Consider the following 11,548-nt stretch of genomic DNA (forward strand, 5'->3'; position numbering starts at 1 on the left):
CAAGGGTGCGTCGGGCGCGGCTGCGGCGGTCAGCGGCAGGGGGAGGCGCTGCGTGCGGACGAGCAGCAGCAGGTCAGCCGGGCGGCAGAGAAAGCAGCAGCGGCAGCAGAAGGCCATAGTGGGCGGGCGGCGCGGCTAAGGCGCGCGAGCCGCTGGGGGCGCGCGCGTACGCGGAAACTTGAGCATGGCCATGGACGAGGACATCCGAGCTCGGTGACGACGACAAACGGCGACGAACGGAAAGGGAAAAAGGGGGAATCGGCAGAGGAGCTCACTGTGTAGGCACACGAGGACCCGTCGATAGTTTAGGAGCATCAGGCGTCGCCGGATCTGAAGAAGATCGCCAGCAGCAGCCGTGGGGAGGATGAGGTCGATTCAGTCGATGCGGTGGCGCGGTGCTCGCGTTCTTCGGCGCGGACGAAGCAGAGGGACGCAGCCGGTCTCCTGAACAAGGTCCTAGGCCAAGGGGTGGTCGGTGGGCGCGAGGAAGACGCCGGCCATGGCGACGGTGGCGGTGGTCTCCTTCAGATCGGGAAGAGGGGCGAGTGTGGGGAAGAAGTGGGAGAGGCAATTGGAGGGGAGGCGATGATGGCCGAGGGGGCTGCAGGGGGTGGCGTCCTTATCTTCCCCCGGCGGGAATGGCGAGGTGGTCGGGGACGACCGACGGGCGCGCCTCGGTCGGCTTCCCTGTAGCGAGGTGGAAGGCAACTGAGTGGGGTTGGGCGCAGGTGGGGGGCGGCTGGGCCGTTTGGACCGGCCTGGTGGGTGCAGAGGCCAGCTGGGCCGTGGCCCAGTGGGGGATTTCCTTTTGTTTTTGTTTATTTGTGTTTTCCTTTTTTTTTTCTTTTTACTTATTTTTCCCTTCTGTTTTCATTTTAGTTCCACATTATTTTTACTTAGTAAAATATGACAACAGCTCCTAAAATAACGTTTCAAAATAACCCTCAGCCATAAAAGGCTTTAACCCAAAATAATGTAGTTTAGTATTTTATAAAATACCAAAGGCATTTAAATAATGTTTTAGTTAACGCTTAAACTATTTTAGGGCATTCAAACCTTTTATAAAAGTGTGGTATTTCCATCGTAATTACCTATGCATTATTTGGCACAACCCGAACATTTTAGTTTTAATATTTGAAAATCTTTACTGTTTGACTTGATTTTGATTTTTAATTTGGGTTTCGAATCAACGCCGGGCGTCACACTCATAATCTTTTTTTTTCTCCCGTGGTAACGCACATGCCTATTTGCTAGTCATTTCACAAAATGAACAGCCTTGTATATTTTTCCACTCAGCTGACCGTTTTGAGTGACGCCTGATATTGAGGCGCCACATCCTAGGGTGCAGCGTTTAGTTCACGAGCGTTGCACTTCTGTCCGGCGTGGCAGCCCCGGGGCCCGCACTGAGCAGTGCAGCGCCTCAGAGCTAGGCGTCACACATGTAATGTGCAACGCCTAGCCCGTAGGCGTTGCACTGTGACTTAGATGCAACCCGCTCGCCCTCCCCCACCCCACCCCATTCGTTCAGTTACAGAAGCAGCGGCGGCTGTGGCTCCTCGTCTCCCCCTCTCAATCCTCTTTTCCAAATCCTTCAGATCTGACGATTTGGTCCGTTGATTTCTTCACCAATCCATTCTAGAAGGTACTCTCGTTCGATCCCCTTTCTATCTATATAATGTATCTTATTTTGAGACTAGTGGTTGGGGCGCGTCTCCTCTGCGGTCCTTTGCGCGCCTGCCTTGGTTGTGAAGTTGTGAATGTGCATGTGCATGCCAGAGTAGCTCAGTTGCTAAAATATAAATAGAGTTAACAAAAGCTTAGCAGAAAAGTGTTCAATCATTTGGCATAGCAAGGTAATAGGTCCATATTATTATATAGGTGACAGTCTTACAAGGTGGATGATAGAGTAAATCATTAAATTGAAATTAAAGCCTAACATGCTCCAAAAGACAGGCAAACAGAAGAGGAATATCAATCAGGTGGTCAGCAAACCCTTTGTAGAAACTTTGAAAGATTATGTCCCTACTCATGAAATAAAGAGAAATATATTCTAAGAAAACAGAGGGATTGGGAGGACTGGAGAGCAGCCAAAGCAGAGGATCTTCTCATTGTTGCATCACTGACATCCACTCGAACCACATCTCGCTGGAATCGTCCACGCCGTATTCTTCCACTGCACCACCTCTTCCTCGTAGTTGCCGTCAGGCCTAGCTCCTCGTCTTGAAACACAAACATGCTTGGGTCTATGCCAATACCTTGCGACTTGAAATTATCTGAAACCAACATCATTATGGTTAGATAAAATGCATCTAGAATATGGATTGACAGCTTGAGTATCACACGGCAGTCCACATAATAAATATACGCGGCAGTCCACCAGATGGTTTGCACTTCACTGCAATCGAATCAACAGAGACCTTTATCTCTTAATCCTGTACTCAACTCGATGCCATCTCTTTGGAACTTTGTTTGAGCAAACACAGCTATCCTTTGGTTAACCTATATTATAGAAATAGATATATCATCTCACAGTAAACAAGGAGAAAAGAGAAGATCTACTGACACTACAACAAAAGGCATGGATATTGAAACAGTCCGCTAAATTTCAATGTCAAACCAACGAAACATATCATTGTCCAGGAGAATGTAAATATTACCATGTCAACAAAACGAAGCTAGATGCTCAGTTTGTGAATAATTATGAAGATAGCATCATAATTATTAAAAATACACATAAGAAATGATGATGTACCACTTTGAGTAAATGGAAATTAGAGAGATAAATGACAGTTCATGAGGCAACTTCTTGATTCCCTCCACCACTACTGTGATCAACGAGAAGTCATTTTCATCACTAATTCCATCAGAAAAAAATTGAGGCCATTATTCAATAGCACAAAAGCGTAGTTCCTGATGGATAACAAAAAAACACTGTTCCTCCTCTACTACAAAATTCAGAAAGGAAAAAGATAAATAATATTCAGTATATCGTCACAGTCGTATACCAACAAGAGTCGCATCACACAGCCACACAAGATTTATTTGTTCTTTTCACTTGCTTTGCCTTGTAGTGGAAATAAACCAAACATATGTTGTCAAATAAACTGCCAATATCGCCACAATGTCCGATGGCCATGTCGATCACATCCTAGACTATTTTCTTCCTATTTTTTTTCCACTGTTTTATGTGGTAGTTCAATCGGTTCCTTGATTTGTTCAGTTCAGATAAGTATGCCGGATGATTATCATGAAAAAGGTAGAGTCGTCCAGGTTCCCAGCTTTATATTTCAGTATAGTGTCAGCTCTTTTTACTGCTAATTAAGTGTTTAACTATCATTACTTTCTTCTATATTAAGTTCCATGTGCATTTTACACAGCATTTATCTTCCGAGAGATCTCTTCAGCTCGAGCAAGCATAAACAAGGTTGTGTGTATCACTTCTTATTAGATGTGAAGCTACTTCCTGTTGGGGGTCACACTGATAAGGTAAACATGTGTGTTCATACTAATTACGCCAACTTGTAAGCTCTGTCAGTGTAGAGGTAGCTTAGAATTTTTATAGTTTTATTGGGATTCAGGAACTAAACATAAGAAGTAGGTAAACTGTCACATTGCAGTGTCGCAAAGAAATGTCCTTCTAACCTAAAAGCCCTAGCAATTGTGAAAACATAATGAACATAAATCTCTTCACTCGCTTAGCCCCAACTTAAAACCACAGTTGGAACTTGAAGAAACACAATAGCATGCCTTTGATAGGATTACTGCGCACTACTGCAAATCCGGAATGCTACATCTAAATAAGTCTAACCAATAGAGCTACTCCAAACAGCAACTACCAGGGGGAGATGGATAGAGGCACAGGGAAGATTAGAGGGGCGAGAGCACCTTGGTCGGGGCCGTCGTGCTTGTCGTCCGTGCATGGAGCAGCCCGTGGCTATCACGTGCGATTGCAAGCACGGTGTAGGACGAGCAAGAGGTCGTGCTTGGTTGCAGCCAGCTCGAGGCCTTGAAGACGACGACCTGCGTGATGAAACCGACCACATCAGAAAGGAAATTAAATTAGGCCTCCATGAGTAACAACAACGCAACATCCAAATCGAATCGAATCGAACCAAGGGGAGAAAAGAGGGTCCAGGACCTTGTTGACAGTCGCGGTATTAACGTTGGAGGGAACAGCCGCGTCGTCGTCAGCCGATCAACCATCTTTCTTTCATGGATTTCTTCTTACTCTTCCTTTTCCTATGAGCATCATATCACGGACGAGAAAAAGGGAATCAGGAAACAGGCACAAAGATGAACAATATTAGGCTGCAAAACCTACTGTAACAGGAAGGGTGGCACCCGTAAAAACACAGGTGCAGAAAACTCATATGTTGAACATTTATATTATCATTGCTCCTTCTAGCAACTTGAGCCTTCACCTTGCTCCAACTTATTCGGAAGCGCAATCAATAACCGGCCAAGAATGAACGTCATCCCCATATTTTGGTTCCTTCATTGCATTGAGACAAATTATCAGAACAAATAATTAATTAACCTAGGCATTGTGAATTCTCACCATCCAAAAAACAAGTTTGAGAGATAAAACAATGATTGAGAGAAATCTATGGCATGTGCTTCCTTTAGCATTGTCATTAAAACAGAACATGGTACCACTAAATATCCATTGGCTCTAACGTTTTCCCTTCTTCCTCACCAGAACATGAACAAGAAAGCACAAGCATCAATGCTCACAAATTTGGACATGTAGGGCTGGCTGCCAGGGAGCGCCGGAGGCATGGCAGCGGCATGGTCGGCCGCTTGCTGGTAGCACCGGAGAAGACATGGCAGTGGTCGTGCTTGCTAGCAAGGCAGGCAACCAAGGGGCAAGGGCTTGAATGAACAGATCGGCCGAAGAGCCGCCTCGCACGACCTCCACCTCTGCCACCTGTCCAGCCTGTCAGGCGACGATCGAGCCACCTCCAGTATCTCCCTGCCTGAAGCCGCTGTCTGCACTACCACCTCCCACATCAATCGCTGGAGATAGCAATCTCTTGCCTCTCAATGTCAAAGAAGGATTAGTAGGCTGATTAATTAGGTGGTTCTTCACATAAGAAGGTGTTGCCTGTTAAGTACGGATATCTCACAGGACCTTGATACTCATAACTCACAAATCAAATTACCCTTAATTTGGTGTGTTTCCCAATAAGAAACCCATAATAAAATAGGAAAAGCTCTACACCAACAGACAAAACATTGTGATATGGGACAAAATTCCAACTTACCCTGCAACCAATCAACCAATCACAAAAAAGAAGAAGACAAAAGAAAGAAAAGGATCCTCACCTCATAGTCGCAATCGACCAACTGCAACACCTCCATCTTTCTAGTCAGTTGGTAGTTGGCTCCCTCCAACGCCTCAGACGCGCTGAATGAGCCGGCAAGAACCCTACAAAATCAACAAGTTCAGGACGGGGCAAAACGACAAAAGAATGAGAGGAACCACCGTACCTCTGCAACTCGCCGCCTTGAGCTAGGGCCTCCGTCAGAACCTCGATGTCATCCCCTTCTTCCCCTCCTCAGAAACAATCATGGCGGGCTGGTGGAACGTGAAGACGAGAAGGTTTGGGGGAGAAGCGGATCTGAGGAGGACACCTTGTTCGGTGGCCGACGCCGGAGGAGCAGGGATGGGCGGCGGCGGACGCGGTGGGGTTTGCTTCGTGAGGAAGGGAGACGAGTAGAACGTGTCCAGGTAACGAGCGCCCTTTTCTTTTTTTCTCCCAACGCCTTTTTTTTTTCTTTTCTTCCATCGACACAGCGGCCCTGATGACCTGTCTATCGTGAGAGAGCGCCATTGTGGCGACTGTTAATGGGTTTAATTTATGGAATCTTGGTTTGATTAGATTAGAATGTTGCATGTATATAGATTTGTGGAACCCTTGATTAGATTAGAATGTTGCATGCATATAGATTTGTGGGACTTCAAGATTTGTAGATAATACTTCCTCCGTCCGGAAATACTTGTTATCAAAATAAATAAAAGGGGTGTATTTAGATGAATTTTAGTTCTAGATACATAGCTTTTTATCCATTTTGATGACAAGTATTTTTGGACGGAGGGAGTATGTAATTATTTTGTAACCCTAGTTTATTTTATTTGTATTGAAAAGATATGCTTTGGATATATATGTTTAGATGTTATTTGTATTGAAAAGATATTCGTACTGAATCTTGCATAAAGTAGGCCTAGTTTAGTTTGTTTCTATTGAAAAGATATTCGTATTGACAAGAATGCTTTGGATACATATGTTGAGATGTTATTTACATGAAATCATTATAGAACATTATATTGTTTTGGATACATATATTAGGGAGTATAGGGAGTAAGCCGTGACGCCTTGAGACCGATGAGCCAGGTGTCTTCCAGTTATTCGCTGACGTTGTCATGTCATTCGCTTGCGTGTTGCATTATGCCATGTCATCATGTGCATTGCATCATTATGTTTTCAAAACTTTCCTCCGTTCGGGTTCCCCAGTTCCGTCCGTTGTCCGTTCTGAGCCCAGACACACTTGCACGCGCCCGCGGCACCCCCAAAATATTATTTTATAAGTGGCCGGAAAATGTCCTCGGATTGGGTTGAAAGTTGGCATGCGGTATTGCTATAGTGTTAGTAGGTCGCCTGCCAAGTTTCATCGCATTCGGAGTCCGTTTGATAGCCCAACCGTTAAACTATAGCGGCAGTATAGCCGGTCTAACGTCGGAAGTTTTCGGTCTCCGGAAACAGTCGCCGGGCCTTTCTCTCTTCTCTCTTCTTAGCCCATTGCCTTCTGCACTACCTCTCACCGCCAGGCCCTACCTAACCTCTCTCGTCAGCCCGCGACCCTCCTCGCGCGCGAACCCGAAAGCTGTCCCGGACCCGACTCGGGCAGTCGTCACCGTTGTGTCCAGATCATCCCCAAACGTCTATAAAACATCATCGTTTTATTTATTGGACTCCCTAGTCTATTTTTTCTCTCGACCGTCTGATTTCGATCTGAGGGACTAGCTAACCCCTAACCAAAATCCAGTGCTATATATATAGACCAATCCCCTAGGCAGCAACCCTAAAATCTAGGTCTTTTGTCCCCCCTCAGCCGCCGCCACACTCCACCGAATCCACATCGGGATCCTCCCATTCCTCCTCCCACCAACCAGAGCTCGAGCCCGAGCTCTTCGGTTCAAAGCCACCAGAGAACCCTGCTGCCTCGATCGAGAGCCTCCTCCTCCCTCTTCGATCCAGAGGAGTGGAGCTCCTCCGCTGCCTCGTCCCTGCTCCCACCGTCGACCGCAAGCCGCTACCCGCCGCAACAGCAGCCGGGAGCTCCCGTATCGTCAACCACCTGCCCGACCACGCCATCTTCCCCTACCTCTCTGAGTTGGCCGGTCTCTGTCTTCTCGTTCGTATAGGCGTCGTCGCAAGTCCCCTGCCACCAGCGCCGCCGCACCTTGGAGCAGCCACTGTGGCGCCGTCCTCTTCCGACCCCGTGCAGATCCGAAGCCCTAGCACCGGGCCCCGCTATCTCCGTCGCTCTCTGGCCTCCCTGCCTGCAAGCGCCGCTATCCCCTCGTCGTCAGCTGCAGGAGCAGCGCGGCCTCTCCTTCTGTTCGAGCAATGGAGACAAGCGAGTGCCTGTATCCTCTGCATCGCGGCGCTGCGCCTCTGCACGCCCATTGACTCCGCCCGAGCCGCTGCCTCGCTTGCCGCGGCCCAGGATCCAGTGCGCCCAGCCGGCCTCCTCCCCGTCCCGTTCGTCTGCACCGCTGCCGTCACGCCAAGTCCCAGCCGCACCAGGCCGCCGTGGCGTCCTCTTATTCCCCTGCAACGAGCAACAACAGCTTGCTCGTCGTCCCGTTGACCACGCCCTGCCTCCTGGTTCGATCGCGCCAAGGCCCAGCGCCCCCTTCCAGCCTCCCGCTCCATCGACCGGGCCTTGGCCCATGGTGAGACCCCCATCGCCTCTGCTCCGGTTGGCCCAGCCAGATTCGGCCCGTTCATTTTTTTCTAGATCTACGAATTTCCTATTTATTCCAGAGAACGCAGTTTTACAGAAAGGTCCATAAACTTCATGCATATAATAACTTAACAACCATGCATCGGTTTAAAATGATTTATATATGAAAATTGTTTAGAATTTTGTCTAGATTCAAAATATCCAACTTTCATCTATGTCTAAAATGTTTAAAATGCTGTTTGTTTAAATTTGCTTAAATAACTTGTTAAAATGATTTATTTCATAACTAAATAACCGTAGATCCAAACCTAACAAACTTTATATGTAAATGGGGTAGAATTTTGCCTAGTTTAACATGGTGGCATCTCTTTGCATGTTTAACAACTCAAAAATATGGTTTAGGGCAGAACAATACCAAACCTTAAAAATTGCACATGAGGAGTTTCCAGACTTGTTGCTTTTTGTTCCGGCCTCATTTAAACTTGTCTAGATAGGTAGTTTTCATTTGCTTCACCTCTTGCCATGTTAATCAGCATTTAATATTGATGGGTACATAAACGAGATCGAACTAAATAAGACTCGTGGTGTTTCGTCAATATGCAACTCGTTGCATATTGATCTCCACTTAATTTGTAGAATTTCTTGTGCACTTTGTCATGCCATGCCTCATTAAATCGAACATGCATCATACTTGGTTATGCATCATGCCATGTTCATGTGGTGGTTGTTTACTATGTTGTTTGCTTCTTTCCGGATTACTTCTCGCGTTAGCTTCGATTTCGTTCCGGAGTTGTGAGGATCCGTTCATCTACGTCCGTTTGTCTTCTTCATGGACTCGTTCTTCTTCCTTGCGGGATCTCAGGCAAGATGATCATACCCTCAAAATCACTTCCATCTTTGCTTGCTAGTTGCTCGCTCTTTTGCTATGCCTATGCTACAATACCTACCACTTGCTTATCATGCCTCCCATATTGCCATGTCAAACCTCTAACCCACCTTGTCCTAGCAAACCGTTGTTTGGCTATGTTACCGCTTTGCTCAGCCCCTCTTATAGCGTTGTTAATTGCAGGTGAAGATGGAGTTTGTTCCATGTTGGAACATGGATATTTGTTGGGATATCACAATATCTCTTATTTAATTAATGCATCTATATACTTGGTAAAGGGTGGAAGGCTTGGCCTTATGCCTGGTGTTTTATTCCACTCTTGCCGCCCTAGTTTCCGTCATACCGGTGTTATGTTCCTTGATTTTGCGTTCCTTACACGGTTGGGTGTTATGGGGACCCCTTGACATTTCGCTTTGAATAAAACTCCTCCAACAAGGCCCAACCTTGGTTTTACTTTTGCCTAACTACCACCTACCCTTCCCTTGGGTCGGCCAGCCTGAGGGTCATCTTTATTTAAGCCCCCCCGGGCCAGTGCTTGTCTAAGTGTTGGTCTGAACCGAGTAGACTGCGGGGCCACCTCGGGGAAACTTGAGGTTTGGTTTTACTCGTAGGATGTCTCATCCGGTGTTGCCCTAAGAGCGAGATATGTGCAGCTCCTATCGGGATGTCGGTGCATCGGGCGGTCTTGCTGGTTTAGTTTTACCATTGTCGAGATGTCTTGTAACCGGGATTCCGAGTCTGATCGGGTTGTCTTGGGAGAAGGAATATCCTTCCTTGACCGTGAGAGCTTGTGATGGGCTAAGTTGGGACACCCCTGCAGGGATTTGAACTTTCGAAAGCCGTGCCCGCGGTTATGGGCAGATGGGAATTAGTTAATGTCCGGTTGTAGAAAACCTGAAACTTTACTTAATTAAAATGCATCAACCGCGTGTGTAGCCGTGATGGTCTCTTTCCGGTGGAGTCCGGGAAGTGAACACGGCGTTGGAGTTATGCTTGAACGTAAGTAGTCTTGGATCACTTCTTGATCATAGTTTCTCGACCGTGCTTTGCCTTCTCTCCTCGCTCTCATTTGCGTATGTTAGCCACCATATATGCTAGTGCTTGCTGCAGCTCCACCTCATACCTTTTCCCTACCTATAAGCTTAAATAGTCTTGATCGCGAGGGTGTGAGATTGTTGAGTCCCCGTGACTCACAGATTACTTCCAAAACCAGCTTGCAGGTGCCGATGATATCGTGTAGGTGACGCAACAGAGCTCAAGGAGGAGCTCGATGAAGATCGTGTTCGTTATGTCATTTTCGTTTCCAGTTGATCAGTAGTGGAGCCTAGTTGGGGTCGATCAGGGATCTGTAGCATTAGGGGTAGTCTTCTTTTATTTTGGTTCCGTAGTCGGACCTTGATTGTATCTGGATGATGTAATGCTTTATTCATGTATTGTGTGAACTGGCGATTGTATGCCAACTATGTATCCCTTTCCTTATTCATTACATGGGTTGTTGTGAAGATTACCTCTCTTGCGACATTGCCTACAATCCGGTTATGCCTCTAAGTCGTGCTCCGACACGTGGGAGATATAGGCGCATCGTGGGTGTTACATAAGCTAACGTATGTTACTTGTTTGAAATCTGTAGGATGGTTTGGCTTCTCGATGATCACCGGGACCATCAACACCGGACGTACTTTATGTCGGTGCAGCAGAGGGTAATAATGAAAGTGGCCGGTATTATGAATTTCATGTTTATTTCAAACACAAATGCCCCATATGTAATTTTCTGATTTTCTTGTTTGTAGGAGCTTCAACCTCTGAAGATTCGGTCTCACGGGGTCAACCTTGGGGGGATGCACTATGATGAGCGGTACACACCGTATTTAAGGGAGACAAGACTCCTCCCTTTCATTCAGTTGGTCAGCCGGTCGACGCCACCCCTCAGTGGTGCAGCAATCATCATGCTTGTTGATCCTTTGAGGCCGAAGACACACATTTTCCATCTTCGGACCAGGAAGATGACCGTGATGCTCCAGGATATTGCTATGCTACTCTTCCTATCGAGGGGAATCCTCTTTGTATGAGCACCGATTCTGATGGGTGGCGCGAGAAGATGCATGCCCTTATCGGTATGGTTCCTCCGGAGCCTCGGGAACTAGAAGCAGAAGACAAGAAGAAGGAAAGAGTCGCAGCCGTTGCTCCTTTCACCTGGATTGCATGGAACTTTGGTACTTGCCCTGAGGATGCTAATGAGGATGAGGTCAAGACATATGCTCGTGTCTACATGTGGTACGTTATATCCAGGACTATGTTTGCTGATGGCACAGGCAAGAATGCTCCATGGATGTGGCTGAAGGCGTTGACCGTCTTCCATAGCAAATGGAGTTGGGGATCAGCGACACTGGCTTACTTATATAGACATGTAGACAATTGTTTCTTTTTCACTTCATTGCTACATTATCAATGTGATCTTCCTGTTAATTCAACCATGTTCTCTTTTATGTGTAGTTGGATGAAGCCTATCGTAGGACCTCAAAGGACGGAGGTATTGGTGGTTGTATGCTCGCACTTTCTGTATGGAGCTGGGAGCGATTGCTGTTTGTACAACCGAAGACCGTGAAGTACGAGGATTGGGACAACAAAGACGACCCACTACGGTTCTCCACTTGGGCTTACAAGTGGGATGTGTTAAATGAGACGACGGAT

At 46.8% G+C, this 11,548-nt stretch overlaps 1 long non-coding RNA gene across 6 annotated transcripts; it reads right to left on the reverse strand.

Annotated features, from left to right (window-relative positions):
- Positions 1-1,846: 1,846 nt before the first annotated feature.
- On the reverse strand, positions 1,847-5,764 carry LOC123152146 (uncharacterized). 6 transcript variants are annotated; one of them, XR_006476049.1, is made up of 5 exons: positions 5,491-5,764; positions 5,326-5,428; positions 4,735-4,989; positions 4,139-4,239; positions 1,847-4,020 (listed from the first exon to the last, which is right to left on the reverse strand). It is a non-coding gene; the product is annotated as an uncharacterized lncRNA (long non-coding RNA). The 6 variants fall into 6 exon arrangements; XR_006476048.1 differs by lacking the exon at positions 4,735-4,989 and having other exon boundaries at positions 1,847-2,273; positions 2,418-2,499; positions 3,886-4,020; positions 5,326-5,751; XR_006476044.1 differs by lacking the exon at positions 4,735-4,989.
- Between the last annotated feature and the right edge of the window lie 5,784 nt (positions 5,765-11,548).

Source organism: Triticum aestivum, chromosome 7A, assembly GCF_018294505.1.
Source record: "Triticum aestivum cultivar Chinese Spring chromosome 7A, IWGSC CS RefSeq v2.1, whole genome shotgun sequence".
NCBI classification, from domain to species: Eukaryota; Viridiplantae; Streptophyta; class Magnoliopsida; order Poales; family Poaceae; genus Triticum; species Triticum aestivum.